Raw genomic sequence first — 8,061 nt, 5'->3', positions numbered from 1 at the left:
ACAGGCTTAAAATGCATCTGATTACTTAAATTTTTCCATTATGTGGGTTAGAAAGCAAAATTTTGGTCAAAAATTGATTATTATACCAGTATGAAGGTCATTAAACCACACTCAATCAAAGTCAAAGCAAAGGCAATCATAATGTGTCAGCTGATGGATCTTAAGAAAAAACATGCAGAGCAAGAGAGAAATGAGAGCTGTGAACACTGTTGGAGAAGAGCAGATAGTTTCCATAGTAACAAAAAATAATGTCCCTTCATGCAAAAATGATCTTATTTTGAATGTGCTGTTGAAGACTCAAACTTTTTTAAATGCTTTAAAAAAAAAAATTGGAACAAGGGATCCTAAACAAGTCTTAACTGCAGCAGTTAAGAACATACCTACAACATTTTGTCATTAGGCAGTATGATTATAAGATATAAATATTTTATCTTAGGATGACAGACATCAATGTACCACTATAACACTCTTATATGTCCAATGTACTTCCTGTTACAATGTTTTACATGTACGCCAAGTGTATTTGAAGACAAATGCAAAAATTATACTTAAAATTGTGGAAATTGATGTATCTTTGTAAGTGAAGCTTGGTTAATCCCAAATACAATTAGTAACAAAAAAGGTATATTAGATTTGCCACTCATTCAATCTACCAAACCATACACATTAGAAGTATGTTTACATAGAAAAAAACTTTAACAATACACAAGCAGAGCAATGTACTCTCAAATATTTGAACTAATAATCTTTAAAATCTCACAAAATCTGAGAAAATGGACACTGGTGTTTCACTGTCTCACACACTTTAATTAGAGAAGATGCAAAGAGAAACAAAATGAGTCTTCCATTAGGCACTCAGATCATTTCAGTACATAAGGTCATCTAATTTGTTCATTCAATTACATCCTCATTATCCCTTCACAGAACTACCTAGTTTGAAAAAAGTGTGTGTACACTAGGAATAAACATAACACTAGACTAAATGAAATGCATTTAACTTTAAGGATTCAGAAAATACCCCCTAGTGCAAAAGCACTCTTATGTGATAATTTCGATTTCTAAGTACTTTAATTATATTTGAATACATCATATAAAAATGAAAAAGAGGGACATAAACTCCTCAGCATGATCAATTTTATACCTAATCTGGGAGAGAAGAAATATCATTAACTTCGTATGATCTATATTCCCTACTTAATTTATTGTTGTTCATGCTTGAGGTAATATGACCATTCCCATACAATCTCCCATGTTATGATTGCTAACATAGTGGTATTCTAATTCTACATACAGATACAGAAGAAATTTGCATCAATATATTTATTTACAAATCTACAGGAACATATTATGTGTGATAGTAGATTTATGGAATTTGGAGCTGAGCGTGTTAGCTAGTCAAAAAGGAACCAGGACTCTTAAAACCAATGTACTTATTAAGGAAAAATGGTAGTGTGTGTAAAAACTGGCTATGAGAGATGGAATGTGGAGTTATAAGATTAAGTCTGACTTACATAGCTTATGGAGCATGAGGAAGGATAGCCTTCTGATGGAAATAAGAAAAGTCTGGCAAAGTCCACATCATTCAGACACCTCTCTCTCAGTTATATTCTGATTTTTGCCTTTGATATTGCAAAAATTTGCAAGGTAATGAAAAGCTTTCAGTAAAAGTATTAATATGTAATTTAAATGCATTGGTTTGTATGTTTTTAATTCAGCAATTTTAACTTCATAATTTTACTTTTTAAAATTTTTTTATTAAATTATTCTTGTTACATCTCAATGGTTATCTCATCCCTTGTATCCTCCCAATCTTCCATCCCTCCCATTTTCCCCTTATTCCCCTCCCCTATGACTGTCCTTCCTCTGAGTGCCACCAGGTCTTCCACTCCAGGGGACATGGTCAATTATGAGGCACCAGAGTGCATGTGAAAGTCATACCCCACTCTCCACTCAACTGTGGAGAATGTTCTGACCATTGGCTAGATCTGGGTAGGGGTTTAAAGTTTACTACCCGTATTGTCCTTGGCTGGTGCCTTAGTTTGAACGGGACCCCTGGGCCTAAATCTGCCTATCATAATGTTCTACTTGTAGGTTTCTAGGACCCTCTGGATCCTTCTACTTTGCTATTCTCCCATGCTTCTTTCATCTAGTGTCCCAATAGGATGTCCTCCCCTCTGTCCCAGTTTCCTGGTAAATGAAGGTTTTCATGGGACATGCCCCTTGGGCTAGTATGTAGTAGAAGAATGGATAAAGAAACTGTGGTACATATACACTACGGAATACTATTCAGCTATTAAAAACAAGGAATTCCCGAAATTTGTGGACAAATGGATTGAGATAGAAATGATCATGAGTGAGTTAACCCAGAAGTAGAAAGACTCAAATGGTATATACTCACTTATAAGTTTACTTTTAAAATATGATAGTTTTTTAAAATCTATAGCAGTCCTTCAATTTAATCTTCATAGTGATGCTTTGCATTCTCTCTTCTGTTTTTAATTTAAAATCATGAATAGTAGTTACTTTCTGTTATGACAAAATACATGATGAGAAGCAATTTGAGGAAAGAAAGGCATATCATGTCCCAGCTTACTGATAAACTTTTCTGGCAGCCAGTAGTACTGTACTCTCAGTCAGAAAGCAGAGTAAATTAATGTTAGTGTTCAGTTTGCTTTTAGTCAGTCCAGGATTGCAACCAAGAGGACAGTGCTGCCCATAGTGAAGGTGGATCTTCCCATTCCACTAACCAAGTCTAAATTATCTCTAACAGACATACAGAGGTACTAGTTTCTGAGGTAAATCTAAATCCTTTTAAGTTGACATCAAATATTGACCATCCTAGAAAGAAACTCTCAGAGAATGCTTTGAGATTTCGGCTTCCAGCTACTGCTCCAGATTCTGGCTGCTGCATTTGAAGTCATCTTAGCTGAATTGCTGATTTGCTGTTTAATGGGTCTGTTCTAATCCTGACAACATAGAGAAGAATCCCTTCAAAGAACTGAGTCTGAAAAGGTCTACTTTTCCTGTTCCTGAAAACCTCTTTTCTCTCCTATCTAGGGTAGGTGTGTTGGAAGGGAGGTATAAGCATTAAAAACCCCAAATAAAGTAGGCTTGAAAACATTCAAAGACTACACCACACATATATTAAAGTTAACTCTATACTGTCAGATAGCCTTATTCATCCTTTTAAAAGTCACTATCTACATAAAGACTGGAAGAAAAATTTAGGAAAAGTGGATGAGTATAGTAATAAATAAAAGAATACATCAGTCTAGATTTCCCTCAGAGAGTATGACCCATATGAACTTGGAACAGTGATAATGACAATCAGTTCTGATTCCACAACCTTTCACTGTGCTTTATGGATATTTGAACTGGTATTTTAAAACTTCCCTGTCAAGGACAACAGAATGTGTGCCACCAGTTATTCAAAGAGTCGCACTCCAATTTGATAGTACAAAAAGTAAATAATTAGGTTGGAATTGACAGAATGTTATATATAACAGGAGAAGTGACATTACGGAGAACTTTCCTTCTGGGGAATTTAAGTTATTTCTTGGTCAGTAGAAATTGTAATAGTTTCTCAGAAACTTGCTGTGGCCAAGAATGAGTTGGACATATATGAGTGGTTACTAGTAGTCTTTCTCACAGCTGCACTGCACTGCCATTATCTGTATCCTCTGGCAGATTTAACTGAGAGGTCATGGATGGAACTTCAAGGCAAATTCAGAGTACTGTAAACTAGACAGCTGTTTGCGCCTCCCTATTTTTAAAATTCATTTTTCATTCCTATCACACCCACCTCCCTCCTCTCTTTTTGGTCTTACTCTCCTACCATTTTGCCCATTTTCACCTTCCTCTTCTCTTCAGAAAAGTGAACTCCCACCAACCTGCCCCAATATATCAAGTTGCATCCTAAGCACATCCTCTTTCCCTGAGGCATGAGAAGGCAGCACAGCTAGAGGAAAGCGATTCAAAAGTAGGCGATGCCTTAGTTTGAGCGGGACCCCTGGTCCCAAATCTGACTATCATAATGTTCTGCTTGTAGGTTTCTAGGACCCTCTGGATCCTTCTACTTTGTCCCTGGAGGGGGAGACCTGGTGGCACTCAGAGGAAGGACAGCAGGTTACCGAGAAGAGACTTGATACCCTATGAGCATATACAGGGGGAGGTAATCCCCCTCAGGAACAGTCATAGGGGAGGGGAATAAGGGAAAAAGGGGAGGGAGGGAAGAATGGGAGGGAACAAGGGATGGGATAAACATTGAGATGTAACAAGAATAAATTAATAATAAAAAATTAAAAATTAAAAAATATATATAAAAATAAACAAACAAACAAAAAAAGCAAAAGTAGGTGATGGAGCCCATGTCAAAGATAGCTGCCCTACTTCCCTCTATAATTTCTAGGAGACCTCAAGAAGACCAAAATGTCTATTAGCTACATATATGTAAGGGACCTGGGTCCAGTCTATGTATGTTCATTGGTTGGTGTTTCTGTCTCTGTGAGGCCCATGGTCCTCAGTTGGTCGGCTCTGTTGGTATTCTTGTAGAGTTTTTGTACTCTCTAGGTCCCTCTGTCCTTCCCCCAACTCTTCCACAAGATTCCCTGACCTCAACCTAATGTTTGCTCTGATTTTCTGCACCTGTTTCAATCCACTGCTGGGTGTAGCCTCTCAGAGGACAGTTATGTAAACATAGCAGAGTAATATTAATAGTGTCAGGGGTTGGCATTTCCCATGTGCTTGGTCTCAATTTGGTCCAGCCATTGGCCATTTCCTCAGTCTCTGCTCTATCTTTACACCTACACACCATATAGTCAGGCTAAATTTGGGGTTGTAAATTTTGTGGGTGTGTTTGTGTCACCTCCCTTCACTGTAAGTCTCCACCTTCATTCCCCTCCCTACTCCTTCTACCACTCAGTTCTTTCTCTTTGTGCACTTCTTACGTCTATTTTATTTCCCCTTCTGATGGATATTCAAGCATCTTGCCTTGGGTCTTTCTTGTGACTTAGCTTCATTAGGTCTGTGGATTGTAGAATGGTTGCCCTGTACTATATGGCTAATATTCACTTATTAATGAGGACATACCATTAAGTAGCTATTTTTTTTAGATTTATTTATTTATTATGTATACAGTGCTCTGCCTTCTTGTACAACTGCAGACCAGAAGAGGGCATCAGATCACATTATAGATGCTTATGAGTCACCATATTGTTGTTGGGAATTGAATTCAGGACATCTGAAAGAGCATTCAGTGCTCTTTACCTCTAACCAATCTCTCCAGGCCTACATTGCTCTCTTAAGGAAGCATATATGGTAGATTGACATTTATTTTATGATATTCAGGTTGCATATCAGTTGCTCTTCTTTGTTTGAATGTTCTTCTTATTATACCTTTCGTGAATACTTACTTTATAGAGATTGCTAAAATATAAATAAATATATACCATTGCAGTTCTTTTTTTTCTCTTCTTTTTTTTAATTTTAATTTTAATTTTAATTTTTTTAATTTTTTAATTTTCTTTTTTTTTATTAATTTATTCTTGTTACATCTCAATGTTTATCCCATCCCTTGTATCCTCCCATTCCTCCCCCCCCCCCCATTTTCCCATTATTCCCCTCCCCTATGACTGTTCCTGAAAATAACTTTTTATGTGTATGCATCTTTTCACAGGATGCATGTCTGTACAGTTTACATGTGCTTTATTCCTTCATAGGCCAGGGAAGCTGTCATAGCCCCTGAGACAAGATAGCATATGGTTGTAGGCCACAATATTGGTGCTGAACTCAGGCCCTCTGAAAGAACAGAAAGTATTTTTAACTTCTAAGCCATCTCTATCATTTTTCATCTAAGTTTTAATGTCTAAATTCATTATCTAAATACTTTTAAATGCTTGAAGTAGTGTTGTTCTACTTAAATTTCTTATTTTCCTCTAGAAATATGAAGTAAACTGAATCAATATACTTATTTTCCCTGAATATTAATTCATTTCCTTGCCTAATGGTGTTCAAGATATGAAATGCTTTCACCTAATAAGGTCACACTCAGACTTCCTGTTTTAAATATTTCTGAGAATATGATGAGAGTATTTTAATTATTTTGTTTGTAGGGTAAAATTTGAGTTCTCAGATTTTTAAACTATGTTTTTATTTGCAAAACAAAGAACTAACCAGAACCATTCTGAAACTCTGTGTGAGACTATTTTTAGAACACATGAACGCATGTCTATGGACTTGGTATGTAGGGAACCAATGAAAGATACTTGGTCAACTAGTGAGTTTTACTGGAATTACTTCTAGAAATATGTTTGGAGAACTGAAATGAAGCAAAGGTAATGGCATCACAAAAGCTCACCCCAGCAATAGTGACAGCTGACAAATCTGAAACCCTACCTGTATGTGATATACATCCTACAGGCATCACAACAGGTGGTAAAGTATCCTTTCCAGGTACCAGTAGCTCAGTTGGTGTGAACCTTTTCTAGGAAGCTCAGCAGATCTTTGCGTCTTCTAAACTTGTCAGTTTCCTGAGTGTGTCTCTCATCTGTCAATATTGCTTACCCACTGCTGGGGGCAGTGGGGATTCAGTACATTTGGTCAATTTCAGGGACTTCCCAAAGCTCTTGAGTTGTGACTTTTTTTTATAAATGAAGTTTTTCCTAAGAGTGGAATGTTTTACCTCCATTCTGTGCTTTAAGGGGCTTCCCCTGACAATATAGAGACGTCTTTTTTAGAAAATTGCTATACAAAAGAAACTGACTAATATGGAAAATTACTAGCTTATATTAGTGAGTTAAAAAATAATGAGTCAAAAATATCTGGAGATGGGCCACAGAAATGGCCTAGTTATACAGATTACATCCTGCATTTCCATAAGATACCAATTCGGCTTATGGCACGCCTGTGTAGCTGCTCAGAATCTACCCTATCTTTAGGGATCTGATGCCTTCTTTTGGTCTTTGAGTGTACTGTGCCAATGTGTGCACACATATATAATTTGAAAAAAAAATCTCTGAAGTTTCTCAATTTCAAAACATTTTCAGACACAGAACATTTTGAGTATGGTTACCAACTAGATAATAATTATTATATAGTTAGTTTCAAAAAATATACAGCAAAGCCTCATTTTTTGTTTTTTCCTTGTACTTCAAGTAATTCATTAAGAACTTTAATGTTACAAGTGAGTTTGATATGTGAGATTCTTAATTAATTAGAATTTAGTTTATAAGGTTCCCAGAATTGATTCATTTTATACTAAAAAAGACAAGGCAATTGTTTCAGATGGACCTAAAGTAAAAGTCTATGAAGAGAAACATAAACACCAGTTCAATGATATAAATAAAAGTATGAAGACAAAATATACATGTAAATTTAAAATGAAATTACTAAGTGCATATTAAGTTGTAATAAATACTTAAAGTATATCAATAATATGCAATAAATGCTACCATGTATGAATTATACTTATTATAGTCCATTAAATATAGCCAGTACTTATAATTTGTATATCAACACAAAATATCAATGTTCAGTCATGAATATGCTATAATCTATGAATATAAAAATATCACTCGTACTATTAGAAATAATAACAACAAAATCCTTTTGATACCCACTTATTTAATTATATTTACATTGAGTGAATTTAATTCAGCAAGACCATTCACCAAGGTTCTAAATACTTATGCCTTTTATTTTTTCCTCCTTTATTCAGTGCAATTTTTAAATTACACTCCTTGCTTATATATTGCTAAATAAGCTAATCTTCATAGATTTACAGTGTTGTCAAAGTTCTATGTTGCATATTCATTATTAATATTACATATTGTGAATTTGGATATGTGATAATGATAATGTCTTTTTTTGTATTTCTATCCCTATTTTAAAAGACTTGGGATAATTAGCTGGAAAGAAAGTTTAGTTTGCTTATTGCTTTAGAAACCCTGTTCATACTTTAATTCCAGCATTTGGGGAGGCAAAGGCAGCCATATAGCTGTGAGGTCAAGGCCAGCTTGGTCTACAAAATGAGTTCAGGACAGCCAAGGTTACATAGAGAAACTG

The sequence above is a fragment of the Acomys russatus genome, chromosome 1 (assembly GCF_903995435.1).
Source record: "Acomys russatus chromosome 1, mAcoRus1.1, whole genome shotgun sequence".
NCBI classification, from domain to species: domain Eukaryota; kingdom Metazoa; phylum Chordata; class Mammalia; order Rodentia; family Muridae; genus Acomys; species Acomys russatus.
The sequence above is the reverse complement of the archived record's forward strand: the minus strand, read 5'-3'. Positions refer to the sequence as shown.